The sequence below is a fragment of the Bos grunniens genome, chromosome 2 (assembly GCF_055505025.1).
Source record: "Bos grunniens cultivar Pamir isolate PY7600 chromosome 2, Bosgru_T2T1.0, whole genome shotgun sequence".
Lineage (NCBI taxonomy): Eukaryota > Metazoa > Chordata > Mammalia > Artiodactyla > Bovidae > Bos > Bos grunniens.
In genome coordinates this window covers 20,920,700-20,940,858 of record NC_141166.1, presented here as the reverse complement: position 1 = coordinate 20,940,858, position 20,159 = coordinate 20,920,700, and the positions used below count along the sequence as shown (strand labels likewise).

General features: G+C 43.8%; 2 pseudogenes; one reads left to right on the top strand and one right to left on the bottom strand.

Annotated features, from left to right (window-relative positions):
- Window positions 1-13,265: 13,265 nt before the first annotated feature.
- Window positions 13,266-13,613, bottom strand: LOC147377729 (small cysteine and glycine repeat-containing protein 9 pseudogene; annotated as a pseudogene).
- Window positions 13,614-18,218: 4,605 nt separating this feature from the next.
- LOC147377728 (small cysteine and glycine repeat-containing protein 9 pseudogene) lies at window positions 18,219-18,536 on the top strand (annotated as a pseudogene).
- The last annotated feature ends 1,623 nt before the right edge of the window (window positions 18,537-20,159 follow it).

Below are 20,159 nucleotides of genomic sequence, written 5' to 3'. Positions count from 1 at the left end.
TTTCCAGAGAGCTTATGTAGGAACAACACAATGCAAATTTTGAAGAAGTATCACAGAGCATTAGAAAATATTAACACATTTTTCTACAAAGAATGAGTGTTTATTAAATGTTGCAAAGGATGAAACAAATAATTAACTTGGAGATATGTACAATTTACTTTATAATTGAAATAATATAATTAAATTAATTACTTTATAATTAAAAAGTTCAGGAAGATAAATTGTACAGAAATATATATTATATATGTGAAACTTCAGATCTAATGGACAACTCAGTATTAGTCTTGGGCTGATCTTGCTGTGTTGCATGCATGCCAATGGTGTGGTTATCTAAATGACCAGCCCAGGCAGCCAAGTATCTCTGGCAAAGGGTGCAGGAAGTCAAATGATAATGTCTATAGCAATTTGATTAAAAGCTGACAACTTCCCTAATTTTTTCCCCTTCTTCTAACTTAGGACGAGTCAGAGAAAGTCAAGTATGTCTAACCCATCACATAGGACACCCTACTTCTAGTTAGCCACTTTACAACAGCTTCTTTACAACAACAGCCTCCAATCCGGGTCCACATGGATCCTCCCCTTTTTCTACCATAAAACTTTCCCACTCCTCTGTTTGCCTTTGAGTCTCTGTCGTAACACAGTGAGGGTGGCTTACAACAAAGAGTTACCTTTGCCATAGTAACTCTGAATAAATAACCTTTAGCCATTTTCTTTGATTGATCTTCATTTATTTCCATAAGACTTAGGCATTCCACTCATAAATGTGTGTAAGTTCTTGCATATGTCTCCAGGAGATATATACAAGAATGTTCATAGCAGCATTGTCAAAAATAGCAAAACTTGGAAACAATGGAACTTCCCGTTATCCGGAGAGGATATGAACAAATAAATTGAAGCATATTCATAGAAAAAATGCATATAGTTGTAAGCAATCCATGACCAAAGAAAATCAAAGGAATTATGTGCACAGGCATTAGGGTAGGGACTTGCCTGGGTGTGGGGTTACAGGGGGTGGGTTGGGGTGGTGAGGAGCCTTATAGTTAGGCTATCTTGTTAAGATCCTAGCTTGATAAATTATTAAAATGCTTGGGAAAATAAATAAGAAAAACTATGCTTAGGGTGTATTATGAACCAAAGAGATTACAGTCCATCATTTTCTGGGCCTCTGAAGTCCTTTAAAAAGAACAAAGCAAATGAAAATGTGATGCAAAAGAAAAGAAATAGAGCAGAGTACAAGAGGTTTGAATAGCAGAGAGGATGGGTGGGATTTCAATTTTGTATTGGGCAGTCCAAATAGGATTCAAAGAGAAAGTGCCATTTGAGGAAAGGAAGAAAGTGATGGAGGAATGAACTGGCCAGTTAATTGGACAAGAGCATTGTGAATGGTGGGAAGGGGGCAGTGAGAGCGCAGGTCAATGAGGATGCTGAGCATAGGGAGTTCAGCAAGGTGATGGGGACTGTGTTTCATGGGTGTCATTATAGATAATTGTAAACTTCAGCTTTGACCGTGACTGGAGCTGGCAACCTGGGAAGAGCGTGATTTTAGAAAAGAGATCACCTGCCTTTCATTGTAAAAGGATGACTCAACAGCACATAGAGAATTGACTTCGGAGGGGCTGGAATAGAAACTGCGCCATCTTGAGGAAGTTCTTGCTGGACGGAGGTGGTGAGTGGATTATGAGTGCTTTGGGCTCTGGTAATGTCTGCTGGACTTGCTGATAAACCCAGTGCCTGTGTGTGAGGGAAACAGGAGTCCAGGGGGCATCAGTGTCTTTTCAGTCAGTTCAGTTCAGTCGCTCAGTTGTGTCTGACTCTTTGTGACCCCATGAATCGCAGCACACCAGGCCTCCCTGTCCATCACCAACTCCCGGAGTTCACTCAGACTCACGTCCATCGAGTCAGTGATGGCATCCAGCCATCTCATCCTCTGTCGTCCCCTTCTCCTCCTGCCCCCAATCCCTCCCAGCATCAGAGTCTTTTCCAATGAGTCAGCTCTTCGCATGAAGTGGCCAAAGTACTGGAGTTTCAGCTTCAGCATCATTCCTTCCAAAGAAATCCCAGGGCTGATCACCTTCAGAATGGACTAGTTGGATCTCCTTGCAGTCCAAGGGACTCTCAAGAGTCTTCTCCAACACCACAGTTCAAAAGCATCAATTCTTCGGCGCTCAGCCTTCTTCACAGTCCAACTCTCACATCCATACATGACCACAGGTCTTTTAGGCCAGTGCAAAAGGATGAGATTGCTGTTAAGTGAGGGTAACCAGGAAGGGATGTTTGTGACAAATGCATCTTTTTGAGGAAGATCAAGAGTTCAGTTTCAAACATGAAAAGCTTAAGTTATCAACTGTCTTCCATCCTATGATTATGCCCCTTGGTAATACTTTGGAGAGAGCAGCAAAGGTTTCATAGGAAAATTGAAAGCCGTGTCTGGCTTCAACATGGCGACTTCAAGCTACCTTCAGGTTACTGCTCCTTTGATTTGGGTCCACCAGTGAAAGTGAAAGTTGCTCAGTCATGTCCGACTCTTTGCGACCCCATGGACTGTAGCCTGCCAGGCTCCTCTGTTCATGGAATTCTCCAGGCCAGAATACTGGAGTGGGTAGCCTTTCCCTTCTCTAGGGGATCTTCCCAACTCAGGGATTGAACCCAGGTCTCCCGCATGGCAGGCTGATTCTTTACCAGCTGAGCTACCAGGGTCCACCACTAGATAAGCATTTATCCTGATCTTGCAGAGGCAGATAGCGAGGTTCATTCAGGGAACAGCTGTTTGATGGGTATTTTAGCTGTGTTTGTAGAGAACTGTGTGGGCCACCCTATTTCTTTTCTTGGTGTGGGGAGTGTGTGTGAGTTCACACTCTTGTTCAAGCCCATATTTGCAAATGGTTTGGAGCAGTCATTTCAAAGGAAAGATGTTCCAGGTCACCCTTAGAGAGGAAGGGAAGGACCATGAACATGAAGAAGACAGAGTTGGGCACTTTTTAACAGAGACATAATATTTATGTCCCATACACTGTTGTTGTTGTTCAGTCGCTCAGTTGTGTCCGATTCTTCATGACCCCATGGACTGTAACATGCCAGGCCTCCCTGGCCCTAACCATCTCCCGGCGTTTGCCCAAGTTCATGTTCATTGCATCGGTGATGCTGTCCAGCCATCTTATCCTCTGACACCCTTTTCTCCTTCTGCCTTCAATCTTTCCCAGCATTAGGGACTTTTCCAATGAGTTGTCTGTGTGCATCAGATGACCAAAATACTGGAGCTTCAGCATCAGTCCTTCCAGTGAATATTCAGGGTTGATTTCCCTTAAGATTGACTGATTTGATCTCCTTGCTGCCCAAGGGACTTTCAAGAGTCTTCTCCAGCACCACAGTATGAAGCCATCCATTCTTTGGAATTCTGCCTTCTTTACTATCCAGCTCTCACAACCATATGTGTCCACTGGGAAGACTATAGCCTTGACTATATGGACCCAGGTCTCCCGCATTGCAGGTGGATTCTTTACCATATGAGCCTCCAGACAAGTCCAGGAATACTGGAGTGGGTAGCCTATCCCTTCTCCAGGGGAATTTCCTGAGCCAGAAATTGAACTGGGGTCTCCTGTATTGCGATCCACACAGTCAAAGGCTTTGGCATAGTCAATAAAGCAGAAATAGATGTTTTTCTGGAACTCTCTTGCTTTTTCCATGATCCATGGAAAAACTCTCTTGCTTTTTCCATGATTGGATGTTGGCAATTTGATCTCTGGTTCCTCTGCCTTTTCTAAAACCAGCTTGAACATCAGGAAGTTCATGGTTCACATATTGCTGAAGCCCGGCTTGGAGAATTTGGGCATTACTTTACTAGCGTGTGAGATGAGTGCAATTGTGCAGTAGTTTGAGCATTCTTTGGCATTGCCTTTCTTTGGGATTGGAATCAAAACTGACCTTTTCCAGTCTTGTGGCCACTGCTGAGTTTTCCAAATTTGCTGGCATATTGAGTGCAGCACTTTCACAGCATCATCTTTCAGGATTTGGAATAGCTCAACTGGAATTCTATCACCTCCACTAGCTTTGTTCGTAGTGATGCTTTCTAAGGCCCACTTGATTTCACATTCCAGGATGTCTGGCTCTAGGTCAGTGATCACACCATTGTGATTATCTGGGTCATGAAGATCTTTTTTGTACAGTTCTTCTGTGTATTCTTGCCGTCTCTTCTTAATATCTTCTGCTTCTGTTAAGTCCATACCATTTCTGTCCTTTATCGAGCCCATCTTTGCATGAAATGTTCCTTTGGTATCTCTGATTTTCTTGAAGAGATCTCTAGTCTTTCCCATTCTGTTGTTTTCCTCTATTTCTTTGCATTGATCGCTGAAGAAGGCTTTCTTATCTCTTCTTGCTATTCTTTGGAACTCTGCATTCAGATGTTTATATCTTTCCTTTTCTCCTTTGCTTTTCGCTTCTCTTCTTTTCACAGCTATTTGTAAGGCCTCCCCAGACAGCCATTTTGCTTTTTTTGCATTTCTTTTCCATGGGGATGGTCTTGATCCCTGTCTCCTGTACAATGTCACGAACCTCATTCCATAGTTCATCAGGCACTCTATCTATCATATCTAGGCCCTTAAATCTATTTCTCACTTCCACTGTATAATCGTAAGGGATTTGATTTAGGTCCTACCTGAATGGTCTAGTGGTTTTCCCTACTTTCTTCAGTTTAAGTCTGAATTTGGCAATAAAGAGTTCATGGTCTGAGCCACAGTCAGCTCCTGGTCTTGTTTTTGCTGACTGTATAGAGCTTCTCCATCTTTGGCTGCAAAGAATATAATCAATCTGATTTCGGTGTTGACCATCTGGTGATGTCCATGTATAGAGTCTTCTCTTGTGTTGTTGGAAGCTCAGGAAGCAACAGTTAGAACTGGACACGGAACAATAGACTGGTTCCAAATAGGAAAAGGAGTACGTCAAGGCTGTATATTGTCACTCTGTTTATTTAACTTATATGCAGAGTACATCATGAGAAATGCTGGACTGGAAGAAACACAAGCTGGAATCAAGATTGCCAGGAGAAATATCAATAACCTCAGATATGCAGATGACACCACACTTATGGCAGAAAGTGAAGAGGAACTCAAAAGCCTCTTGATGAAAGTGAAAGTGGATAGTGAAAAAGTTGGCTTAAAGCTCAACATTCAGAAAATGAAGATCACGGCATCTGGTCCCATCATTTCATGGGAAATAGATGGGGAAACAGTGAAAACAGTGTCAGACTTTATTTTTGGAGGCTCCAAAATCACTGCAGATGGTGACTGCAGCCATGAAATTAAAAGATGCTTACTCCTTGGAAGGAAAGTTATGTCCAACCTAGATAGCATATTCAAAAGCAGAGACATTACTTTGCCAACAAAGGTCCATCTAGTCAAGGCTATGGTTTTTCCTGTGGTCATGTATGGATGTGAGAGTTGGACTGTGAAGAAGGCTGAGTGCCAAAGAATTGATGCTTTTGAACCGTGGTGTTGGAGAAGACTCTTGAGAGTCCCTTGGACTGCAAGGAGATCCAACCAGTCCATTCTGAAGGAGATCAGCCCTGGGATTTCTTTGGAAGAAGTGATGCTAAGGCTGAAACTCCAGTACTTTGGCCACCTCATGCGAAGAGTTGACTCATTGGAAAAGACTCTGATGCTGGGAGGGATTGGGGGCAAGAGGAGGAGGGGACGACAGAGGATGAGATGGCTGGATGGCATCACTGACTCAATGGACGTGAGTCTGAGTGAACTCCGGGAGTTGGTGATGGACAGGGAGGCCTGGCGTGCTGTGATTCATGGGGTCGCAAAGAGTTGGACACGACTGAGCGACTGATCTGATCTGATCTGATCTCCTGTATTGCAGGCAGATTCTTTACCAGCTGAGTTACCCAGGAAGCCCATCCCAGACATATGACACTTGAAATACTCCAGGTATCAGGTGGTACAGATGTTGGTTTATTGAGTTCTGAAGTAATTGTCCTGCTGTGAACTCTGGGTTTGGAGGCAAGACCACATCTGTGTGGGTGAAAATAAAGTGGGATTTACCCTGAAGGGAGCAGGTTTTCTCATAGTCCCTGCCTAAACCTGGGGTAGATTTAAGAATAAGATCAGGGCGAGGCCCCACTCAGGGTGGGCCAATTTTCCTTTCATTGGAGTCTAATTGTGGTTTGTGCCTGAATTCCAAGGGGAGCAGAGGTGCCTGAGGGCATTTCTGTGGGAGGAGGGGAGCTGGCTGGTGCTCCCTCCAGACACCAGTAGTGGAATGGAGGGGGTCACAGAGGCATCCAGGGGTAAAGAGCATGGCTGAATTGGTATGTTTTTAAATCCCTTTCTGTTGTCTTTGTACCTTAAGTAGAGACTAGCTTGGTTGTCATCTGGAGTCTGAAAGGTTGTGGGGAATTAAAAGAAGACCCTGCTCCACCTCTGGGACAGAGGAGGGGAGGTGGGTATGGATGATGTAAAAGTGGTGAATGCCAGAAGGGCACCCTCAGCCCAGCCGAGCAAGGATCCACAAGAGTTGGTCAGAAGCAGCAAAGAGGGTCTGTGGTGAGGAGGTTGAAAGTGGAGGAATGTGGGTGGGTGCCATGAGGAGGGACAGCTGAGTAGGTGACCTGGCACCCTAGGGATCTCTTACGACAAGTGGAGGTGGGAATGTGCAGAGGTGTAGGGCAGCCTGGCAGTGACTACCAGAGGGATGCGATTCCAACACAAAATGGGGCGGATCCAGCCATTACCCCACATGACACAACCATGGCTGTGGAGGCTGATGGAAATGTGACCCTGCTCTAATTAGAGGCCTGAACATTAGGGTGGCTAAAGCATGTTGCTACAGTTTGTCCTTGTTTGGAATATGCTGTGGGCTATTTTACAGGGAACTTCAGCTTTGTACACATGCAAGTACAGATAGGATGAGTCTGAGAGTCAAAGGTGCTTGATGCTCATCTAGGAACTATTGTAATAGTTGTAGATAGCACAGTTTATTTGGCCAAATGCCTATGAGTGAACTTTAAAAAACTTATTTATCTAATTTATTTGTCTGCGCTGGGTCTTAGCAGTGGCATGCGAACTCATAGTTGAGGCATGTGGGATCTAGTTCCCTGACCAGGAATGGAACTTGGGCTCCCTGAATTAAGGGCTCGAAGGCTTAGCCACTGGACAACCAGGGAAGTCTCCATATAAGTGAACTTTTAATGTTGTCATGAATGTCCAAACACAACACTCCCCACATGGGGTCAGATTCCCAGGGTTCAATTCTCAGCTTTAATGCTCACCCATTTGTGCAATAACTTCACCTTTCTGGTCTCCTATTCCTAAAATGAAAATGAATGTTGCTCAGCTGTGTCCAGCTCTTTGCAACCCCATGGACAGTAGCTGCCAGGCTCCTCTGTCCACAGATTTCTCCAGGTCAGAATACTGCAGTGGGTAGTTGTTCCCTTTTCCAGAGGATCTTCCCAACCCAGGGATCGAACCCAGGTCTCCTGCATTGCAGGTCTGTTCTTTAGCGTCTGAACCAATAGAAACGATAATAATAATATTAATATCTGATCCATATGGTTATTATGCAGATTAAAAGAGTCAATCCCCAGCGCAAAATAAGCACTCCATAAATGTTAACTATATATTACATCTTTTCTTTCTTCTGATTATTTCCTTTGAACAAATTCCTAGGGATGGTATTACTATATCAAAGATTATCTATGTTTTGCATAGTGATGAAAGTTAACTGAATAACCCTCTATAGAATGTACATCAGTTATTCTCACCCACTTTGTATGATGCTTGCTTTATACTCTGCAACCAACACCAGATAGTATTAACGCAATGTTTTGTTACTATAGCAGATGAAAAGATCAATACTTTTCTTGATTATTAGTGAGGTTGAGCATCTTTTTCTAATTGTACACTATTTGTTGATCTTTGTATTTTTAAACTGTTTATTGTAAAGAAACTTTAAGCATGTCATGAACTCCCAACTATCCAACTTCAACAGTAATACTGTTGCAGATTTCTAAATGCATAATGATAATTTAATCATACAGTCCTCACTCTGTCCTGAATGTGTTTGGAGACAAGCCTCTCTTATCTGGGTGTGTCTCCTTAGGAATCTGAGAGATTGTTGTAGGTCTATTTCTGTGACTACAGAAGATCTTTTGGATAGCACCTATTGGAATTTAAAAACATGCAGGAAATAAGGTAAGTGTGAATCGTTTAATGACACCTATTGTTATTGTTGTTTAGTCTCTAAGTCATGTCCGACCGTTTGCAACCCCATGGACTGCAATCTACCAGGCTTCCCTGTGCATGGGATTTCCCAGGCAAGAATACTGGAGTGGGTTGCCATTTCCTTTTCCAGAGGATCTTCCTGACCAGGGATTGAACCCATGTCTCCTGCATTGGCAGGTGAATTCTTTCCCACTGAACCACCAGGAAAGGCCAATGACATCTATAGATTGGGCTGATTTTGTACATAAGAATCCATGGACTCCCCCCCAAATTATTTTGCCCACTAGGAATCTGGAGACATTGAAGTCTTTGGTCAGTTGAAAATCAGACACTTGCATCCAACACAGCAGGAAGGGAGCCACTACCAGGCTTTCTTTGCCTCTGTTTTCCCTGGAATCCCTCAGCCCCAGTACCGAGGAAGTTGTGGTTGGACATCCAGCGAGGCCAGCAAAGAGGAAGAACTCAGAGCAGTGCTCCCCCTGGCTCAGTGCTCCCCAGGGCACTAATACTGCTCAGCTGTGATGTCACAGGATGCTGCAATGGTGGCAGTGCCATCATAGGTGTACCATGTAAAGCCTGCAGGGAGCCATCGTATCAGGTCCTCTTCCTGAAACCTCCCTGCATGGGTGCTAAGTACTTTGAGTCATGTCCAGCTCTTTGCCATGGTATGGACTGTAGTCTGCCAGGCTCCTTTGTCCAAAGGAATCTCCAGGCAAGAATACTGGAATTGATTGCCGTGCCCTCCTCAAGGGTATGTTCCCAACCCAGGGATGGAACCCACATCGCTTTACATCTCCTGCACTGGCCAGCAGGTTCTTTACCACTAGCGTCACCTGGGAAGCCCCAAACCTCCCTAGTCCCCTTTGTTCCCCCACAGATACTCGGACAACACCTCACGTATACATCATGGTTAACACATTTCTCTTGATTGTATATTATAATTTTTTAGATAAATTTCAGTTTACATAATTGATCTTGTACACTGTAGCTTGCTTTATGAACATTTAATAGATATGAAATCATTCCTTCTCAGTTCATGGAGATCTATTTCCTTTTTTTGACAACTGGGCAGGATTCTGTTGTATAAAGAGAAATTGAATGTGATTTCAGGGCTTTCTTGGTGGCTCAGATGGTAAAGAATCTGCCTGCAATGCAGGAGGCATGATTTCTATTCCTGGGTTAGGAAGATCCCCTGAGAAAGGGAATGGCTCATTTCAGTTCAGCTCAGTCATGTCCGACGTTTTGCGACCCCATGTACTGCAGCACACCAGGCTTCCCTGTCCATCACCAACTCCTGGAGCATGCTCAACCTCATGTCCATCAAGTTGGTGATGCCATCCACCCATCTCATCCTCTGTCATCCCCTTCTCCTCCCACCTTCAATCTTTCCCAGCATCAGGGTCTTTTCCAGTAGGTCAGTTCTTCACGTCAGGTGGCCAAAGTATTGGAACTTCAGCTTCAGCATCAGTCCTTCCAATGAATATTCAGGACTGATTTCCTTTAGGATTGATTGGTTTGATTTGCTGTCCAAGGGACTCTCAAGAGTCTTCTCCAACGCCACAGTTCAAAAGCATCGATTAGTCAGTGCTCAGTTTTCCTTGGGATGAGGAGCCTGGTGGGCTGCCATCTATGGGGTCACACAGAGTTGGACACGACTGAAGCAACTTAGCAGTAGCAGCAGCAGCAGCTTTCTTTATAGTCAAACTCTCACATCCATACATGACTACTGGAAAAACCATAGCCTTGACTAGACAGATTTTTGTTGGCAAAGTAATGTCTCTGCTTTTTAATATGCTGTCTAGGTTGGTCATAGCTTTTCTTCCAAGGAGCAAGTGTCTTTTAATTTCATGGCTGTAGTCAGTATCTACAGTGATTTTGGAGCCCAAGGAAATAAAGTCTGCCACTGTTTCCATTGTTTCCCCATCTATTTGCCATGAAATGATGGGACCAGATGCCATGATCTTAGTTTTTTGAATGTTGAGTTTTAAGCCAGCTTTTTCACTCTCCTTTTTCACTTTCATCAAGAGGCTCCTCAGTTTCTCTTCATTTTCTGCCATAAGGGTGGTATCATGGCTGCCCACTCCAGTATTCTTGTCTGGAGAATTCCATGGATGGACAGAGGAGCCTGGAAGGCTGCAGTCTGTGGGGTCAAAAGAGTTGGACACAACTGAACAACTAACACATACATACACATACACACAGGGGAAGATAGTGTTTTTCTAGTCTTTCTGTGTGATGCTGGAGAAAGGTCTTAAGAGCCCCTTGGACAGCAAGGAGATCAAGCCAGTCAATCCTAAAGAAAATCAACCCTGAATATTCACTGGAAGGACTGATGCTGAAACTCCAATACTTTTGCCGCTTGATTCAAAGAGCTGACTCATCGGAAAAGACCCTGATGCTGGGAAAGTATGGGGGCAGGAGGAGATGGGGGTGACAGATGAGATGGTTGGATAGCATCACCCACTCAATGGACATGAGTTTTAATAAACTCTGGGAGATGGTAAAGAAAAGGGAAGCCTGCTGTGCTGCAGTCCACAGGGTCCCAAAGAATTGCACACAACTGAGTGACTGAAAAACAAAGTCTTTAAGTTCAATGCCATGAGTTCAACCAAGTGGGACCCTCCTAGGGCAGACACCTCCCCTATATCCTCTGCTGTCACTCTTCTCCGAATACTTAGATAGTAATATCTGATGCATATTTTCTAAGTTTTTTTTTAGAAACTTCCACCAAATGGAAGAAATTAGCTACTTGATGATCACGAGCACATGTCCTGCAGAACTTCTGGTGCCTAAGGGTTGATATATTAACCCCTGTAACACCACCCTGTTCCCTCACCATCAACCAGTCAGAGCACTATGCATGAGCTGATCATAGACCCTGTGACCTTCTCCCTTACTTGGCTTTTTAAAAGGCTTTGCTGAAATCCTTTGGTGAGTTTGGGGTTTCTGGGCATGAGCCACCCATTCTCCTTGTGAGGTGCCTTATAGTAAACACTGTACTTTCCCTCACCACCACCTGGGGTCAATAGATTGGCTTTATGTGTGGGTAGCAGACTCAAGTTTGATTTGGTAACGTAAATAGCCTTGTAAAGAGTATGCTTTTGTCCAAGACATGAAATTTCTGAATTAAAAGACATGTACTTAAAAAAATGAAAGTTCAGACTGCTTAAGTGCTGTCCCAAGAAATAGTATTATCAGCATTCTTACAGATATTGTAGAGGAGTGACTGTTTTTCCGTGTGCATTCCAATCTGTTACTCGTTTTCAAAAGTAGCTTATGGGAACCTTGAAAACACTGTTTAAAAGACCATTGAAAGGTGAGTTTCTTAAGTTTGTCTATTCACGCTTCCTTTTAATTTTAATTAAAAAAATTTTTATTTAGAGGATAATTGCTTTACAATATTGTGTTAGTTTCTGCCATACACCAACATGAATCAGCCATAGGTATACATATGTCTTTTCCCTTTTGAACATCTTCCCTCCCACCTCCCTCCTCATCCCACCCCTCTAGGTTGTCACAGAGCACTGTGTTTGATCTTCCTGAGATATATAGTAAATTCCCACTGGTTGTCTGTTTTGCATATGATAATGTATATGTTTCAGTGCTACTCTTTCAATTCATTCTTTTTTTAATGCAAATTGATGGTGGTGAAGCTGGTGACTGTGGTCGGGATGGTGATGATGGCTGTGATGGTTGTTGGATGAGTGTGATCTTCTGTGGAAAATTCATTTTTTCAAAAGAGATGGCAGAGTTCACCTAAAAGCTTCATAATTCCAAAATCTGATTTGCTCACAGTAAATGTGAAAATATAGTTCTAAACTGAGAAGCAGTATTGTGTTTTGTTATAGAGGATATTTAGATTGTAATTAGATACAGAGTTGGCTAAAAAATCTGTGGAAATTAATCTTTTGTGACTAAACAAGGATTTTAAATTTAATTGAGGAAATCTACTTGTCAAAAAGACACTCTTAACAAATCAAATTTAAATTGCCTGTGAAATCCATACTTTCATGAAATTGTTTTGCCCGAGAAGGAAATATGCATGGATCACAATGGCAGAAATTCTGACAGCCAAGATAAACTTTGTCCAGCTTTGTGTGTTTTTGGCTCTTATTGTCAGTTCATTTAAGATATCCTTGAAAAAATAATCAGGTCACAAAATAGATGAGAAACAGACAAATCACTTAAAATTTTAATGTTTATTAATGTAGGTCTTCCATCAAAGTAGTTTGTGCTCACAATCAATTCAAGCGAGCAAGGGAGGTCTCTTTCCTCATTATTCAACATTACCTCTCCATCTTCCCTCAGAGGTTACCACCAAGTAAGAAGATCTCATGAGTCAATATTTTGAGGATGATTTAGTTTATTTTATTTGACATTTAGAAGATGGCAATGTAATAACTAGAAATATAAAGCAAGCATTGCAAAATCAGGAATCCGTTGTGCTTAGAGATGGCAAAGGCAAAACTTGGTGGACATAAACAATGAACACCTGCTACAGGTCAAAATATTGAGGATCTCAATCCTACTAGTCTGAGATCAGGGCTATGGGCTGCTATCAGATGCTTAGAGGTGCTCACAGCTTTGAATTTAATTATTCCCGTGGGTTTAAACACTTTAAAGGTATGAAGACTTGAACTGCTCAAAGCAAAAAGAGAAGATACTAAAACAGTCCCAACACAGAGTCTAAATCCTACACAGCAGGGTAACAGATCTGGGAGAAGCAGACAAGATTGAATTGAGAGAAGTTGGTCTCAACAACCACCATACCGTCAGCATCTGCTAAGTGCTACTGCTACTGATGAACAGCAGCTCCATCTTTTCCCACTGGATGTCATTGTATAAGATGTCCTGCCATCACTCTCAAGAAATGAAGAATCACTGAAGCCTCAAAGTATGATATACACAACCAAAGAGAAAATTCCTAAGAAGCTCAAGTGGCAGAGTAGAGACAGTGCAGAGTAGACAGATGGATGGAGGTAGTGCTCCCACTGCCTGTGCTGTGGGAGCAAGCAGATGCCCAGCAGCACCTTCAGACCAGCTCACCTAGTGGCAGCATTGCTTCTGGCAGCTGCACTTCTGCTGACAACAGCTCTTCTGCTGACAACAGCTCTTCTGCTGGCAACAGCCCTTCCCACCACCGCAGCCACACGAGTTGCAGCTGCAGGTGCGGCGGTGGCAGCAGACCACGGGGACGCTGCAGCAGCCCCCGCAGCAGCCATAGCAGCAGGGGCAGCAGCTGGTGCAGCAGCCCACCCGGTAGCATCTGCAGCTGTTGCAGCTGCCACAGCCACCACCGCAGCCACCGCCGCAGCCACCTCCACAGCCACTGCCACAGCCACCACCACAGCCACCGCCACAGCCACCACAACTTCCACAACCACAGCAGCCCATGGTGTTAGTAGAGAGGACTCAGAAGAGGTGAGGAGGGAGACTCAGGAGATGTGGGAGGTTGGATGTCGCCTTCTGCTGGGGGAGACCCTTATATACTGACACCTTTTCCTGTTTTTTGGCCCAGTTTCCCTGGAAGAGTCTCACAAGACTTTTTGTTTACTTCCTTGAATACCCGTGCCATGATAACTTGCTATTTTTAGAATAGCAGCCTCATAACTTTGAGTTTTCTGTTGGGAATGAAGTACTTGTGTATCAGATCTTTAGTTTAGAAATGGAAAAGTGATGGCCAAGGTGCAGGGAAAAAGCAGCCTCAGGGGCTTCAGAATGTTGCCTGTGTGTCAGAAATGACCAGCCTAGAGATCACATGAGTGAAGAGTTGAAGAGCTCCCACGAGTGCCCCAGAGTTTTTCCACGACGCTGGGCAACAGAAATGGGGAGCTGGGAGAGACTGCTCAATGGTGAGAAGTAAATCAAAGGAGGAGGGCATGTTAAGATTTCCTTCTCTAGCTTTCAAAAGGTAGACTTAACAAAGAGATGCCAGTTGTCAATCCAGGGATACCAATGTCCTGGGAGAAGCACGGACCTGCCCAAGCCCAGGTGTCTCTGATACAGAAGCTGCAGTGTAAGTCCCAAGAAAGACTGGCAGTGAGCTCTTTGGAGTTCCTGGACTAGCTGGGCAGGCCTCAATTCTCAACACAGTCAAGCAAGGGGGACTACTGTTTATACCTGCAAGCTACTTGGGGTGAAAGAAGGAAACTATACCCGCAGAGCCAGCTGGATGGACACCAGTCACTTCAGATAAACATTCCCCTGGGCCATTTTTGGACTGAACCGATGGGCTGGCCCCACGTCTCAAACCCAGAGAGGCATGGGAAAAGGCCAGCCACTGGATGAAATCTCTCTTATTTTTGTTTACCCAATTATTTAACAGACAAATGACAAGGAGGAACTTCCTCCTAGCAGATGTTAGGTGTGGGCTACACAAAATTATTGTTTTAGCATCTGACATCACACAAGTTTTCTTTTTTTGGCAGGGGCAGGGTAATCTTTAATGAACAGTCAATTTTTATAAAATAAGGACCTCAGGGAGCCAGAGAAAGCATAGCTGTGCTTTTTTTTTTTTTTTAAACATAATCACAATAGTAAAAGATGTTTTATCAGTTTTCACAATCAATAGCCAGACCCCCCCCCCCAAAAAAAAGATAATTATAATTACAAGCCATAATGGGAACATGATTAACAACAATATAAAATAATTACATACAGTTTGGTGGCGGGGGAGGCTGCCGAGCAGAGTGATGTGGTAAGTGGGAGTACATATGTGCGTATGTTTTCATCCACCCAGCCAGTCTATGTTTTTTGGTTGGTGAATTTAGTCCATTTACATTTAAGCTAATTATTGATATACATGATCCTATCACTGTTTTCTTAATTGTTTGGGGTTTATTTTCTGTATTTTTTTGGCTTTATTTCTGTCTTTTCCTTCTCTTGTTTCCTGCCTAGAGAAGTTCCTTTAGCATTTATTGTAAAGCTGGTTTGGTGGTGCTAAATTCTCTTAACTTTTGCTTGTCTGGAGAGCTTTTCATTTCTCCTTCAAATCTGAAGGAGAGTCTTGCTGGATAGAGTATTCTTGGTTGTAGGTTCTTCCCTTTCATCACTTTAAATATATCATGCTATTCCCTTCTGGCTTGTAGAATTTCTGTTGAGAAATCAGCTGATAGCCTGACGAGAGATTCTTTGTATGTTGTCGTTTTTCCCTTGTTGTTTTTAGTATTTTATCTCTGTCTTTAATTTTTGCCAGTTTGATTACTATGTGTCTTGGTGTGTTCCTCCTTGGGTTTGTCTTTCGTGGGACTCTCTGTGCTTCCTGGACTTGGTTGACTATTTCCTTTCCCATGCTCAGGAAGTTTTCAGCTATTATCTCTTCAAATATTTTCTCAGGTCCTTTCTCTCTCTCTTCTTCTCCTGGGACTCCTATAATGTGAATGTTGGTGCTTTTAATGTTGCCCCAGAGGTCTCTTAGGCAGTCTGCATTTCTTTTCATTCTTTTTTCTATATTCTGCTCTGGGGCTGTGGTTTACACCATTCTGTCCTTCAGGTCATTTATCCATTCTGCCTCAATTATTCTGCTATCCATTCCTTCTAGCGTATTATTCATCTCTGTTTGTTGGTTCTTTATTTAGTTCTTCTAAGTCTTTGGTAAGCAATTTTGTTTTTAAATTTTTAAAATTTATTTATTTAGGCTTACGGGGTCTTCATTGCTGCACGAGGGCTTTCTCTAGTTTTGGGGGGCGGGTACTCTCTAGTTGTGGTGTGCAGGCTTTTCACTGCAGTGGCTTCTTTTGCTGTGGAGTTGGGGCTCTAGGACACACAGGCTTTGGTAGTTGTGCTTCCCAGGCTCTAGAGCACAGGCTCAATAGTTGTGGCACAAGGGCTTAGTTGCTTCACAACATGTGGGATCTTCCCAGACCAGGGATTGAACCCGTGTCTCCTGCATTGGCAGGTGAATTCTTTACCAGTGAGCCACCTGGGAACTTTGCCTAACTTTACAGCTTCTCTGTAGAGAGGATGAAAAGTTTTAATAAGAAGCTGTTTTTATTATTGCAGTGAACCTAACTGCAGAGAAGGAAATGGCACCCCACTCCAGTACTCTTGCCTGGAAAATCCCATGGACGGAGGAGCCTGGTAGGCTGCAGCCCATGGGGTTGCTAAGATTCGGACTTGACTGAGCGATTTCACTTTCACTTTTCACTTTCATGCATTGGGGAAGGAAATGGCAACCCACTCCAGTGTTCTTGCCTGGAGAATCCCAGGGACGGGGGAGCCTGGTGGGCTGCTGTCTATGGGGTCGCACAGAGTCAGACACGACTGAAGTGACTTAGCAGCAGCAGGTCTTTGGTAAACATTTCTTGCATCTTCTCAGTCTTTGCCTCCATTCTTTTTCTGAGATCCAGAATCATCTTCACTATATTACTCTGAATTCTTTTTCTGGAAGGTTGCTTATCTCCACTTCATTTAGTTGTTTTTCTGGAGTTTTATCTTGTTTAGGACATAACATTCTGCTTTTTCATCATGATTAACTTTCTGTAATATGGTTTTTGTTTTAGCTGCTGTGAGACTATGCTTCTTCTTCTGTCTGCTTTCTGATGGATGGGGCTAAGAATCTTGTGTAAGTTTGTTGATGGGAGAGACTGGTGATGGGAAAAACTGGGTCTTGCTCTGGTGTGCAGGGCCTTGCTCAGTAAAGTTTTAATCCAATTATCTGCTGATGGGTGGGGGTTCCACTCCCTCCCTTGTAGTTGTTTGGCCTGAGGTGACCCAGCCCTGGGGTCTATGGGCTCTATGGTAGAGTTAATGGTGAACTCCGAGAGAGTTTACACCAAGGAGGACCTTCCTGGCCTTATAATGCCTGTGCCCTGGTCCCTGTGGTAGCCCCTGCTGACCCATGCCTCCACAGGAGGCCCTCCAACACTAACAGGTAGTTTTGGTTCAGTCTCCTGTGGGTTAGCTGTTCCTTTCCTCTGGGTCTTGGTGCATGCAAAATTTTGTTTGTGCCCTTGAAGACTGGAGTCTCTATTTTCCCCAGTCCTCTGGAAGTTCTATAATCAAATCCCACTGGCTTTAAGATTAGATTCCCTGGGGATTCCCAGTTCCTTTGTCAGATCCCCAGGCTGGAAAGCCTGATGTGGGGTTCAGAACTATCAGAACAGTGTGAGAACTCCTTTGGTATTATTGTTCTCCAGTTTGTGGGTCACTCACATGGAGGATATGGGATTTGATTTGATTGTGATTGTGCTCCTGCTACTGTCTCGCTGCAGCTCCTTCTTTGTCTTTGGACATGGGGTGTTTTTATTTGATGGGTTCCAGTGCCCTCCTGTTGATGGTTGTTCAACAGCTAGTTGCAATTTTGGTGTTCTTGGAGGAGGAGAGGAGTGTGTGTCTTTCTACTCTGTTAAATTGGACTGGAAACCATACCTGCGTTTTAAGGTGAGATGTTAAGGATGCTCTTTCTGTTTGGGGTCTGGTTTTTCACTTATTCTTCCAAGAGGTTTTTGTAACTTAGTGGATAAGCAGTGAATCTCAGCAGATAGAAAAACAATCTTTTTTCCTAATCTGTGGTAACTAAGAAGCATATGTTAAAAAATGGGACTTTTACCTGACTCCAGATGCAAACTGTCACGGTTATAAAAAATGAGGATAGTTCTTAAATATTTCAGGCATTTAATACAACAGCTGGCTGTTGAATATGTACAATGGGTCAGGCACTATTCTAGTCCCTGGGGCAAAACATACATACACGTGTAAGTTCTTAGGAGCGCAAAGCTGTTCGAAGTGTGTTCTAATCCAAATATAGCTTTAAGAGACAGGTAATGGTTAAAATAGCAATAGTAACTGGACACAGTCTCAACAAGGAAGGATGTCAGAGTCTTGTGAGGTATCTTAGAGGAAGTGGGATGAACAACAAGGCACAACCTGTATATTCTTGGCTCAGCTCCTGAAGATGGTATATAAGGGTCCCCCTAGAAGAAGGTGACATTCAACCTCCCTCACATCCTGAGACTCCCTCCTCACCTCTCCTGAATCCAAGTCCTCTCTACTGACACCATGGGCTGCTGTGGTTGTGGAAGTTGTGGTGGCTGCGGCGGTGGCTGCGGTGGTGGCTGCGGCGGTGGCTGCGGTGGTGGCTGCGGTGGTGGCTGTGGCGGCTGCAACAGCTGCAGATGCTACCGGGTGGGCTGCTGCACCAGCTGCTGCCCCTGCTGCTATGGCTGCTGTGGGGGCTGCTGCAGCGTCCCCGTGGTCTGCTGCCACCGCCGCACCTGCAGCTGCAACTCGTGTGGCTGCGGTGGTGGGAAGGGCTGTTGCCAGCAGAAGAGCTGTTGTCAGCAGAAGTGCAGCTGCCAGAAGCAATGCTGCCACTAGGTGAGCTGGTCTGAAGGTGCTGCTGGGCATCTGCTTGTTCCCACTGCTGAGACTGCTCTCCATCCATCCATCTGTACTGTGCTCTCTCTTTGGCACCTGGGCTTTATGGTACTTCCCTCTGGTTCTCATGCTCTGACTTTAAGTATCTTTTTCCATTTTTTAATATAGTCACACATGGATATTTTATTCAAAGTTATCCAAGAAAAATGATGGAGGGCATTTTGCCTACTAAGCTCAGCAAAATGAGGTAATGATTCTCACTTTTTTTGTGAAATTCTTTTCTGTCTTTGCCTTGTCTTCTTGTTTTTACCATAAATATCTGTCCTTCCTGTGGCCATAGAGTTTTTTTAATAGATTATGTCCTAAAAATGTCTTAATAAAATACAAAAATAAATTCTGAACCTTTGCTCTTATTTTATCTTTAGAGATATTCTTATTAAACTGGTATTAATTATAGTTTCCCATGGCTTGGGGCTGTCAAGGATACATGAATAATTATGCCCTGGTGTGGTTTACAATCTTATTTACTCTACAATCCAGCCATACACAAATAACCATGAACACAAAACAGAATAACAATAAACATACCAGGAGACCATGACGTCATGTGTCATGGCAGGAGGGACTCCTCATTGTTGAGTGAGAAACGGGTGTAACAAGTAGAGTGACTTCAAGAAAGAGATGACATTTCGAGCTGTTTTGCAGAATTAGTAAGACTGTGACAAGTGGAGATAGTTGGAGGCAGACATTCTAGAAGGAGGGCAAACAAGTGATGGATGGAAAAGTTCAAAGCACATATGGAAACTAGCAAGCCATGTGTTTGACCTAAGTACGAGCATATAAATATAAATAGTTAGAAATAAGCACTGAAAAGACGCTAAATCTATCATTTACAATGACAGCAATGACCAGCACACACATTGCCCTTAAAATCCAGGCACTTTTCTAACAACGCACCTGTTTTGAAAGAAGCACTATTACAATGCCCTCTGCACAGAGAAGTTAAATGACTTGCTTGAGCACACAGCTGCAGCTGGTGGAGCTCTGACATGCAGCAATGCTGTTGCCAGTGAAGGTTTTCAAGAAGGAACTTGGTGCAGCCACCTGCACAGTTAATGGTTTATGGGGAGAACTGAAGTTACATCACGTTCCTGGGACAAGCAATAGGAACTGAAACAGTGGCAGAGTCGCGTATTTGTGGGCAAATACAAAACCCAGCAAGTGTCTCTGATGTTGTGATTACAGAATAGGCAAGGTGGGACCACAGTGATCGCTGTGGACTGAATTGTATCCCCCAAGCTCATGTTGTTGTTGTTGTTGTTCAGTTTCTCAGTGGTGCCCGACTCTTTGTGACCCAGGGGACTGCAGCACACTGGGCTTCCCTGTCCTTCTCTGTCTCCTGGAGTTTGCTCAAACTCATGTCCATTGAGTCGGTGATGCCATCCAACCTACTGATCCTCTTTCACCCTCTTTTCCTCCTGCCCTCAATCTTTCCCAGCATAACGATCTTTTCCAATGAGTCAGCTCTTTGCATCAGTTGGTCAAAGTATTGGAGCTTCAGCATCAGTCCTTCCAGTGAATATTCAGAGTTGGTTTCCCTTAGAATTGACTGGTTGGATCTCC